Source organism: Salmo salar, chromosome 08, assembly GCF_965601325.2.
Source record: "Salmo salar chromosome 08, fSalSal1, whole genome shotgun sequence".
NCBI classification, from domain to species: Eukaryota; Metazoa; Chordata; class Actinopteri; order Salmoniformes; family Salmonidae; genus Salmo; species Salmo salar.
This window is the reverse complement of record NC_138298.1, coordinates 7,208,889-7,221,786: the sequence shown is the minus strand read 5'-3', so window position 1 is coordinate 7,221,786 and position 12,898 is coordinate 7,208,889.

The window sequence follows — 12,898 nt, the reverse complement described above, 5'->3', positions numbered from 1 at the left end:
GTAGTTTATTCTCCAGACAGTCTCCTACCTCTACTCGGGACCACCTTCCTTTGTACAGGGCCAGGCAGCACTTCCCACAGAACGGAGTGGACACCAGAGACTCAGATGTCACCTGGCGAAAAAAGAGAGAATGGTGCTACTATCCCAACTGTCCTCATGTACCTGGGTTTATGAAGAAGGCCTCGATCTTCTCCAGGATCTTGTTGAGCTTGACCCGACCTCGGGAGGGCAGCTGGCAGAAGACGCTTTCGTCAGAACACACGTTGGTCACAGACACGTTCGTATAGGTGACTGTTGACCTGGAGGAGAAACCACAGACGTATTCAAACTCCAAACTTAGGAAATATGGGACAACACATTCATGAACACCTAACTGAGAATAAATCCTCGTTACAGTGAGAAACAGGGAGAGATCGAGATAGATTACCTCCCACGGCAAGAGAAAACAGGACGGGAATGCATGCATTTCAGATGGAGGAAGCACAAGATGAAGGAAAAAGGAAACCGCACACTGCTCTTGATAGTATCACCGATCCCCAATAAGCCTACGTATCGGTCTCACGGCCTTCGTCAGAGCTTTTGTGAATTATTTTTAAATTGGAGGAAGCACAGAACACAATATTGCATGTGCTACCTACTGCCGGTGTGCCATAGAGCAAGGCCATTAACCCCGTAATGTGCTCCACTCCGAGGCTGACCCTGTTCTGCTTCCAGCATGTCAGAGACAGAGCGAGACAGAAAGAGAGAGATATGGAGAAAGAGATGGTGACAGACGCGTGAGTGAGAGAGATGGAGAAAGAGATGACAGAAGCGTGAGGGAGAGAGAGAAATGGAGAAAGAGATGGTGACAGAAGCGTGAGAGAGAGAGATGGAGAAAGAGTTGGTGACAGAAGCATGAGGGAGAGAGAGAGATGGAGAGAGAGAAAAGAGAGCGGGAAAGAGAGATGGAAAGAGAGTGAGAGCGATTAAAATCAACCTCTTGCCCCATATTACATCCCAGAGGTACTTTGATCTGAGAGGATCCCTGAAGGATAAAGACAGCAGATTAAACACACAAGAATGTGGAATACCATCAACTGTGGTGACGTGTTAATAAACATTACATTTAGCTAACTGCTTGTATTCTCCATCACACAAATCCCAACTCGTCTTTCCAATGAATCCTTTTCAGTAGACACATCGTAGTTGCAACGCTCAGAAGAGACGGGGGAAATGGGAGTTGAACTTGGTTAACAGCTAGTGTACAGGTAGCCGCCTGGAAGGGCAGCTTGAGGAAGTCTTTCTGCAGCTCCAATAGTGTGGTTCTACTGAGGACCTCAGAGAAGCCATGTTCCACGTAGTACACCTGTAGAGCAACAAGACAGTCTGGTTCTAAACAGGGCCTTGAACTCTCTGTGGACTGAAACCCTACAAGGTACAGTCTTCTAGTAGTACACCTGCATGGCTGGTTACTGGGCTAGTGGTCCAGGTAAAACACCTGAGGGGCAACAAGACAGTCTGGTTCTAAACAGAGCCTTGTAGGTGATGTGGACTGGACACCTGTAACTCAGCCTAGCATAGGAAGGGCCAATAAAACATCCTCATTATTTCCTGCTTCCCATGATTATTATTTTTCACACTAGACTGTAAAATCCAACTAAAAAGTTGGCAGAAAAGTATTCCCATGAGGCCATTCTAACCCATTACAACACACTTCTCTTTTCACCGCATTTTAATAGGCCAATGTTTGTTCAACTTTTCACCACCTAATTCTGTTTTGGCTCACTGTTCCCTGCAGCGCTTCACAAACCTATAGGGGAGATTTCCTAGTCCTGAACTAAACAGATGAGATTCTCCATTCAGCTTGCTTCTCCAAGACCTTCCTTACCTTGACTTTGTCGGTCATGACCTCACAGACCTGGGCCCTGACGACCTCCTCGCCCCCCTCCGCTTTGACGGCCGCCAGTTGGCCAGCCGAGGGGACGGGGAAGAGCCTCTAAACACTTAGCTGGCTGTAGACCGTCATCATGGATTCCTCCATTGCCTCCAGGGCCTGAGAGTAGCCCTCGCCTATGTACCTGAGTAAGAAGAGTACAATTCCCAATATTTCCCAAAAGTTTTCACATTTTTCTGAAATCCAGGTTGGAGGATTTCCGGAAACCGTAGGAAATATTGCAGGGGAGGCAATCTTCTAAACAGGAAATTAGAGGCTTTAGCTGGCAAAAATGCCCTTGAAAGTTAATGAAATGCCATCGAAATTGCAACGTCAAAGACGAGCAATTTATCAAAAGAAGTAATCAAATGACCAGCACTGAGGGGAACTCCTCCTTGGGGAGCAGCAGTGGAGGAACCATGGGGGTGCTGTTGAGCTTATAACCCGACGGGGAGCTGCTCACCTGCATGTCCAAACAACACACCTTACTACAGTTGCGCCAATGTGTTTTCTATCAGTTTCTTCTATTGGACTCGGCTCAGGATTAGGAGGGAATCAATTTCAAGAGTCGATTCCCGACTCCAGGAATTGAGGAATCAGAAATGACTCTAATATATGATCACCTGAATAAACAATGAATAAATACAATAATATTTCTGGAGGAGAACAGGCAGCCCTACCTTGGCCTTGTACTCTGTGGCGGGGCCGTGGCGGGGCCGTAAAGGATGGCCTTATTTTTGTTGTCGGGCATGGGGTACCCCACGGTGCAGATGGCCAGTAAGAGAGACAGGTTGGCCAGGATGTCCTCAGGGAAGGGGGACCTTGAAGGTCTCCTGGTAGAGCTTGGGGAGGGCGTGGGCCCACAGGCCGTGGCTGTATTTAGACAGCAGCTCCTTCAGTCTGAGGCCTGCCTCCGCAGGGATGCTCACCGCTGTAGGGGAGAGGGGGGATAGGGGAGCCCATCCATGTGGGGGAGGTGAGGAAGGGAGGAGTTGGGGAGGTGGGGGGAGTAGGGGAGAAAGAGGTAGTTGTGGGCTTCCATGAGGGCGAGAAGGACGTAGGGGAGGGTCTCCACAAATGACAGATGGGTGTAGGGAGTAGGTGGGAAAGAGAGGGCCTCCACAAGGAAGAGGGGGCAGTTGGAGAGGTGGGGGTATGGGTTGGGGAGTTCTTCCACGAGGGGGCCGGTGGAGTGGGCGAAGTCTGACTCTGGTTCAAGGAGGGGCTCTGCAGTGAGTAGAAGAGAGGGGCCAGTTTCACTGGGTTGGCGGTGACTGGTTTGACTGGAGCGGTAGGGATGGATTTGGCTAGGAGGATTGAGGCTGGTTTGACAGTATAAGGGGCCGTTGGGGGTTTGACTGGTGCGACAGCAGGGCTGGGGGGTTTGGGCTGAGGGGGGGGGGTAGACCAGCCTATCTGCTCGATTGGTACTAACAGGCTTCTCAACCTGAAACACAAAGTTTCACTCAATGCATCAAAGTGCATTTTTAAAGTGCATGAAAGATCTCAAAACACTACAGTAAAAAGGTGCGACTATTTCATGTTCTGAAAATCTGTGGGTGAAAAATAAAGTGGTAGCTATTCTATCATTTCAAAACAATTCCTTTTGATGCTGATAGAAGGGAAACAAAGATAATATGATTTTCCACTAGATACTTACTGAGCAGATATGTGTCCAGTTCTCCAGGTCTATGACTGCTTGGCCAGGTAGGTCCTGGTTGTGCATGTCCCGGTACACAGAGGGCAGCTTGGACAGCCACAGACCACTGCAGTACTTCTTCAGCACCTCAGAGATCCAACTCTGGACCACCTGGAGGTTGCAGCCTCCCGGCTGAAGGGCTTTGGGCGTCAGAGGAGGAGCAGAGACGTTACTGATGGTAACGGAGGGAGCTGGGAAATAGTAGGATGAATGGACAACACATTATTACATAGTATACCAGCCAGTCATGTTCAGTAGGGTAAAAACGTTTTCAAATGTTTTGTACAGTAACACTACCACCACTAAAGTGTCCAGAGGACAGCTATGCACTGTTCCTTTTATTTCCGATTCGTATTTTTTAAACTGCATTTTTGGTTTGGGGCTTGTAAGTAAGCATTTCACCTGTTGTATTCGGCGCGTGTGACTAATAAAATGTTATTTGAAACCAGATGGGCTCTAGGGGGACACATAGCATACACTTCCTAGGAAGAAACACTCTCAGTCTTTAAGATTTCAGACAAAATCTCCACTATGAATCTGCTGCCATGTAATTAGCCAAATCTCCAACTGGAGAAAGGTGGGTCCCACTTGACTTACCAGGAGCTTTCTGGGTGGTATTCGAAATGTGACGGTTGACTTCATTCACCAGTCTAGAAGAAAAGGTACATTTCTTGTCTGGCCTGAAAAAAGACAGCGGTAGAGTAATATCTGTTGGTACTATTTGAATGCAAAGAAGACATTTTGCAGTAACGTTACATCAAACGACATTGAATACGGTATAACATCACAAACCACCTATGCCTTACACAATGGTGTGTGTTAGTGCCCTCCACACCTCTCATACTAAAGCATGTGTTCCTTCCACTCACCTCTCACTCTGTTTCACCCAAGTGATGGGCTCCCTGTTCTGACTCTGCGGTGCCAGAGCAGGGGGTTTGGCCCTCTCATCATGCCGGCTGTACATCTTCCTGATGTCTTCCCCCAGCTCTGAAGCCTCCACAGGTGTTGTAGCTCCGCGGCCGTTGGGGTCCCATGGAGGTGTAAGGCTGGCTCCAGCCAGAGCGCACTGGAGCACAGTCAGGCTAACGCAGGGACGTCCGAGGCTTCTCTGGAGGAAGACAAGGGGAGAGATGGAAGAGGTAGATGTCAGTGATGATAGCATCCTGCTTCACTTTTTCACTCACTGATTGTATTAATATGTGCAAAGAATCAGGAGAGAGAGACACAGAGAGAGAAATATAATTTTGGTCTGAAAGGCCCTTATTCTTAGATTTTTTTTTAAAATTCAAGTTCTCAAAGGAATAGTGAACTGGGCCATCGAGGAAAGACACATTCAGAAAAAGAGCCATTGTCAGATGACACTGACTGTGACAAGGACAGACGAGACCTACCATAGAACACAAAGTTTGAAGCCAATTTCGACCTCATCTGACAGTTCAGCATCTTGGAGCTGCCAGGCGCCCTCTTGCTGGACTTCTGACGGGCGACCAGCTGAGCGATGTGGGCCGTTTCTTGACAGACTGCAGCGAGGCACATTATCTACAGGAGAAATACGGAGAGTACAAGCACATACAAAGTGACACATATTGGCTTAAAACTTTAATCTGACTAGCTCAACTCTCCTCAAACTCCAAATCTGTCCTTCCTCCTGAAATGTGCATGTCTTCACTACCCTTCATAGATTTAAAAGGAAAGTGGCAGGTAGAAAGGAAACGGCTGGTATAAGGGTTATGCTGCTTGCTCCCGAGGGGCACAGGCAGATTTTTTTACTTGGTTGGCTCGGGGATTCAAACCAGCGACATTTCGGTTACTGGCCCAACGTTCTTAACCACAAGGATACCAGCCACCCGTTTATTGGGACTTGGCCTTACCTCCCCAATGGAATTCTCCATCCTGACCACAGAGGGGATGCTGGGAGGAGGCACTCCAGTGAAGGGTAGCCCAGCTTTCGGTCAGGGATGAACTCCCCCGTCAGCGACCTGTATTCCGCCTGATGGACACCCCGTTCTTATTGGCCTGGAGGTCAGCCCGGAGCATCTTCTTCATCAGACATCCTGACACCTGGTCAGGAACATAATGAAGAAGACAGCTGTCAGTATCAACACACAATTACTAGTTAACTACTTTGTATTGCAGCGCCATTTTGTTCCTTTTTAAATACAAATAAATGGAGACCATTTAGAATGAATTATACACACTTACCAAGGCCTCAAATATGCTAGCTAAATACTTCAGCTGTAGATATGTAGTTAACGTTACCTAGCTATAACCAGCTCAAAAACTAGCTAGCTATACGGTTGCCCACTTAGCCTACAGCTTTCCCAGTGTTTGTTGTTAGCCAACTAAACAAAAGTGGTGATTGCAGCAAAAATGTTTAGAAGGTTACAAAAGTTTGTTTTGATTGTAGGTTGAACTGGATAGCTAACGTTAGTACTTGTCATGGGAGGACGCCGATCTTTGAGCGGTCAAACACGTTTTTCAAAGTAACTTTTCCTATAAACATGCGTTGTCCTGAGCTATTGTATCCAATGTCAGTCCTTGCACTATATTACTGTCTACGAATAAGCTATAGCCTTAACGTTGCTGGCTAAAATATGCTCGCTAGCTAGCCAACGTCTGCTAACGTTAACTAGCGCCTAGCGGGCAAGTTCACTGGAAGTTATTGTAACGAAAGTATCCAAGTTTCAAACTAACGTTAGCTAACGTACATGGCTATTGTTAAAAGTCCAAGGACGTAAAATACTTTGTATTTCATATTGGTTGTTTAGCAATACTGATTACCTGGGACTGTTATTGATTACCTGGGACTGTTATTGATTACCTGGGACTGTTATTGATTACCTGGGACTGTTATTAGCTTCAATCAATTAATAACAAACCTTGCTGGGTCACTGCCTCACAATTGTTTTCGAGTGAAAATTCCCTCAAATTCAAGTGGTCAAATGTAATAATTATCAGCATTCATGGCAGCTTTTAGTAAATATGTGATTTATTTTATTGTAAGACATTTACATAAATGTAATTATTCATTTTCAAGTCAAAGATACTCAATTACAATCGTTGATGCAACCAGAATGTCAACATATTGAAATACACTTGACTGTGGCCTATATACAGTATGTGTGGCATACTATAGCTGCAGGAAGTAGTTTGGGGGTAGGGGTGCTGCGATGGGGGAATGCAGATTATTTTTTGCAGGTGCTATGCCAGTCTGCTAATACAGGACTAGTAAAGGCCCAGTGCACTACTTTTGTGATGTTCTTTTAACTATGTAATAATTGAAATGGTCTATTCATTCTTTTTTGTAGACACTCTTATCCAGAGCAACTTACGGTTTACATTTTCATACTGGTCCCCCATGGGAATCAAACCCACAACCATAGCATTGCCAACAGCATGCTCTACCAACTGAGCCACATTATCACATCATCACAAACCACTTGATGTCTCAATGTACACAATTATTGTATTGTGCATTGTTTTTCTTCATGGTGATGGAAAGTCTACAGGTACAAACCTAGATGATCATTATTCTATATATATATATATATTAAATGTAACCTTAATTTAACTAGGCAAGTCAGTTAAGAACAAATTATTATTTACAATGACAGCCTACACCAGCCAAACCCAGACGATGCTGGGCCAATTGTGTGCCGCCTTATGGGACTCCCAATCACAGCGAGTTGTGATACAGCCTGGAATCGAACCAGGGTGTCTGTTGTGACGCCTCAAGCACTGAGATGGAGTGCCTTAGACCGCTGCGCCACAGCTGCTCCACTCGGGATGACCAGCCTATGTACAATACAGCAATGTACATTTATCTTAAGTGGTTGGTAAGGACGGTAAATAAATACTGCAAAAAAAGGGGTTGTTTTCCATGTTTTCACATGGAAAAGTCCACAGACCCACTCCAAAAGGCTTTCGGAGCTATCATCGACTCAGTGGGTTTTGTCCAACCTGTCTCCGGACCTACTAACTGCCACAGTCATACTCTGGACCTAGTTTTGTCCCGTGGAATAAACATTGTGGATCTTAATGTTTTTCTTCATAATCCTGGACTATCGGACCACCATTTTATTACATTTGCAATCGCAACAAATAATCTGCTCAGACCCCAACCAAGGATCATCAAAAGCCGTGCTATAAATTCTCGGACAACCCAAAAATTCCTAGATGCCCTTCCAGACTCCCTCCACCTACCCAAGGACGTCAGAGTACAAAAATCGGTTAACTACCTAACTGAGGAACTAAATTTAACCTTGCGTATTACCCCAGATGCAGTCGCACCCCTAAAAACAAAAAAACATTTGTCATAAGAAACTAGCTCCCTGGTATACAGAAAATACTCGAGCCCTGAAGCAAGCTTGCAGAAAATTGGAACGGAAATGGCGCTACAAAAAAACTGGAAGTCTTCCGACAAACTTGGAAAGACAGTACCGTGCTGTATCGAAGAGCCCTCACTGCTGCTCGATCATCCTATTTTTCCAACTTAAATGAGGAGAATAAGAACAATGAAAAATGTATTTTTGATACTGTTGCAAAGCTAACTAAAATGCAGCATTCCCAAAGAGAGGATGACTTTCACTTTAGCAGTGATATATTCATGAACTTCTTTGTCAAAAAGATCATGATCTTAAGAAAGCAAATTACGGACTCCTCTTACGGACTCCGCATATTTCTCCAAAGCCCAGAGACACTCAAGTTTTTTAATACTATATATCCTGACACATTGATGGAAATAGTCTTGGCCTCTAAACCTTCAAGTTGCATACTGGACCCTATTCCAACTAAACTACTGAAAGAGCTGCTTCCTGTGCTTGGCCCTCCTATGTTGAATATAATAAACGGTTCTTTATCCACCGGATATGTACCAAAAGTGGCAGTAATAAAGCCTCTCTTGAAAAAGCCAAACCTTGACCCAGAAAATATAAAAAACTATCGGCCTATATCGAATCTCTCATTCTTCTCAAAAAAGTTTTGAAAAAGCAGTTGCATAGCAACTCACTGCCTTCCTGAAGACAAAACAATGTATACAAAACGCTTCAGTCTGGTTTTAGACCCCATCATAGCACTGAGACTGCACTCGTGAAGGTGGTAAATTATCTTTTAATGGCGTCAAACCAAGGCTCTGCATCTGTCCTCGTGCTCCTAGTGCTGCTTTTGATATCATCGATTACCACGTTCTGTCGGAGAGATTGGAAACCCAAATTGGTCTACACGGACAAGTTCTGGCCTGGTTTAGATCTTATCTGTCGGAAAGATATCAGTTTGTCTCTGTGGATGGCTTGTCATCTGACAAATCAACTGTAAATTTCAGTGTTCCTCAAGGTTCCGTTTTAGGACCAGTATTGTTTTCACTATATACAGTTGAAGTCGGAAATTTACATACACCTTAGCCAAATACATTTAAACTCAGTTTTTCACAGTAGTAAAAATTCCCTGTTTTAGGTCAGTTAGGATCACCACTTTATTTTAATAATGTGAAATGTCAGAATAATAGTTGAGAGAATGATTTATTTCAGCTTTCATTTCTTTCATCACATTCCCAGTGGGTCAAAAGTTTACATACACTCAAGTAGTATTTGATAGCATTGCTTTTAAATTCTTTAACTTGGGCCAAACATTTTTGGGTAGCCTTCCACAAGCTTCCCACAATAAGTTGGGTAAATTTTGGCCCATTCCTCCTGACAGAGCTGGTGTAACTGAGTCAGGTTTGTAGGCCTTGCTCGCACACACATTTTCAGTTCTGCCCACAAATGTTCTATAGGATTGAGGTCAGGGCTTTATGATGGCCACTCCAATACCTTGACTTTGTTGTCCTTAAGCCATTTTGCCACAACTTTGGTAGTATGCTTGGGGTCGTCGTGAATTTAGAAGACCCATTTGCAACCAAGCTTTAACTTCCTGACTGATGTCTTGAGATGTTGCTTCAATATATCCACATAATTTTCCTTCCTCGCGATGCCATCTATTTTGTGAAGTGCACCAGTCCCTCCTGCAGCAAAGCACCCCCACAACATGATGCTGCCACCCCCATGCCTCACGTTTGGGATGGTGTTCTTCGGCTTGCAAGCCTCCCTCTTTTTCCTCCAAACATAATGATGGTCATTATGGCCAAACAGTTCTATGTTTATTTCATCATAGCAAAGGACATTTCTCCAAAAGTACGATCTTTGTCCCCATGTGCAGTTGCAAACCATTTACATTACATTTACGTCATTTAGCAGACGCTCTTATCCAGAGCGACTTACAAATTGGTGCATTCACCTTATGATATCCAGTGGAACAACCACTTTACAATAGTACATCTATATCTTTTTATTTATTTATTTATTTTTTGGGGGGGGTGTGGGTTAGAAGGATTACTTTATCCTATCCCAGGTATTCCTTAAAGAGGTGGGGTTTCAGGTGTCTCCGGAAGGTGGTGATTGACTCCGCTGTCCTGGCATTGTGAGGGAGCTTGTTCCACCATTGGGGTGCCAGAGCAGCGAACAGTTTTGACTGGGCTGAGCGGGAACTGTGCTTCCGCAGAGGTAGGGGGGGCAGCAGGCCAGAGGTGGATGAACGCAGTGCCCTTGTTTGGGTGTAGGGACTGATCAGAGCCTGAAGGGACGGAGGTGCCGTTCCCCTCACAGCTCCGTAGGCAAGCACCATGGTCTTGTAGCAGATGTGAGCTTCAACTGGAAGCCAGTGGAGTGTGCGGAGGAGCGGGGTGACGTGAGAGAACTTGGGAAGGTTGAACACCAGACGGCCTGCGGCGTTCTGGATGACTTGTAGGGGTTTAATGGCACAGGCAGCCAACAGCAAGTTGCAGTAATCCATATGGGAGATGACCAGTGCCTGGATTAGGACCTGCGCCGCTTCCTGTGTAAACCGTAGTCTGGATTCCGTAGTCTGGATTCTTTTATGGCTGTTTTGGAGCAGTGGCTTCTTCCTTGCTGAGCGGCCTTTCAGGTTATGTCGATATAGGACTCGTTTTACTGTGGATATAGATACTTTTGTACCTGTTTCTTCCAGCATCTTCACAAGGTCCTTTGCTGTTGTTCTGGGATTGATTTGCACTTTTTGCACCAAAGTACGTTCATCTCTAGGGGACAGAATGCGTCTCCTTCCTAAGCGGTATGACGGCTGCGTGGTCCCATGGTGTTTATAGTTGGTACTATTGTTTGTACAGATGAACGTGGTACCTTCAGGCGTTTGGAAATTGCTCCCAAGGATGAACCAGACTTGTGGAGGTCTACCGTTTTCTTTCTGATGTCTTGGCTGATTTCTTTTGATTTTCCCATGATGTCAAGCAAAGAGGCACTGAGTTTGAAGGTAGGTCCTTGAAATATATCCACAGGTACACTTCCAATTGACTCAAATGATGTCAGTTAGCCTATCAGAAGCTTCTAAAGCCATGACATCATTTTCTGGAATTTTCCATGCTGTTTGAAGGCATAGTCAACTGTAAACTTCTGACCCACTGGAATTGTGATACAGTGAATTATAAGTGAAATAATCTGTCTGTAAACAATTGTTGGAAAAATTACTTTTGTCATGCACAAAGTAGATGCACCTAACCGACTTGCCAAAACAATAGTTTGTTAACAAGACATTTGTGGAGTGGTTGAAAAACAAGTTTTAATGACTCCAACGTAAGTGTATGTAAACTTCTAACTTTAACTGTATTTTGCCTATTGGTGATGTCATTCGGAAACATAATGTTAACTTTCACTGCTATGCGGACGATACACAGCTGTACATTTTGATGAAACATGGTGAAGCCCCAAAATTGCCCTCCCTGGAAGACTGTGTTTCAGACATAAGGAAGTGTATGGCCGCAAATGTTTTACTTATAAACTCGGACAGAGATGTTAGTTCTCGGTCCTAAGAAACAAATAGATCTTCTGTTGGATCTGACAATTAATCTTGATGGTTGTACAGCCATCTCAAATAAAACTGGGAAGGACCTGGGTGTTAATCTGGACCCTGATCTCTTTTTTGATGAACATATCAAGCATATTTCAAGGACAGCTTTTTTCCGTCTTCATAACGTTGAAAAAATCTGAAACTTTCTGTCCAAAAATGATGCATAAAAATGTATCCATGCGTTTGTCACTTCTTGATTAGACTACTGCAATGCTCTACTTTCCAGCTACCCGGATATAGCACTAAATAAACTTCAGTTAGTGCTAAACACGGCTGCTAGATTCTTGACTAGAACCAAAAATTATGATCATATTACTCCAGTGCTAGCGTCTCTACACTGGCTTCCTGTTAAGGCTAGGGCTGATTTCAAGGTTTTACTGCTAACCTACAAAGCATTACATAGGCTTGCTCCTACCTATCTTTCCGATTTGGTCCTGCAATACATACCTACACGTACGCTATGGTCACAAGACGCAGGCCTCCTTACCGTCCCTCAGCAACCAGCTGGAGGCAGGGCTTTCTCCTATAGAGCTCAATTTTTATGGAATGGTCTGCCTATCCATGTGAGGCGCAGACTCGCTCTCAACCTTTAAGTCTTACCTTACCTCTTCAGTAGGTCCTATGATTGAGTGTAGTCTGACCTAGGAGTCTGAAGGTGAACGGAAAGGCACTGGAGCGACGAACCGCCCTTGCTGTCTCTGCCTGGCCGGTTCCCCTCTCTCCACTGGGATTCTCTGCCTCTAACCCTATTACGGATGCTGAGTCACTGGCTTACTGGTGCTCTTCCATGCCGTCCCTAGGAGGGGTGCGTCACTTGAGTGGGTTGAGTCACTGACGTGATCTTCCTGTCCGGGGTTGGCACCCCCCTCGGGTGCCGTGGAGGAGGTCTTCATGGGCTATACTTGGCCTTGTCTCAGGGGAGTAGGTTGGTGGTTGAAGATATCCCTCTAGTGGTGTGGGGGCTGTGCATTGGCAAAGTGGGTGTGGTTATATCCAGCCTGTTTGGCCCTGTCTGGGGGTATCGTCGGACAGGGCCACAGTGCATCCCGACCCCTCCTGTCTCAGCCTCCAGTATTTATGCTGCAATAGTTTGTGTCGGGGGGCTAGGGTCAGCCTGTTATATCTGGAGTATTTCTTATGTCTTATCCGGTGTGAATTTAAGTATTCTCCTCGAATTCTCTCTATTTTTCTCTCTCTCTCTCTTCTCTCGGAGGACCTGAGCCCTAGAACCATGCCTCAGGACTACCTGGCCTGATGACTCCTTGCTGTCCCCAGTCCACCTGGTCATGCTGCCACTCCAGTTTCAACTGTTCTGCCTGCGGCTATGGAACCCTGACCTGTTCACTGGATGTGCTACCTTGTCCCCGACCTGC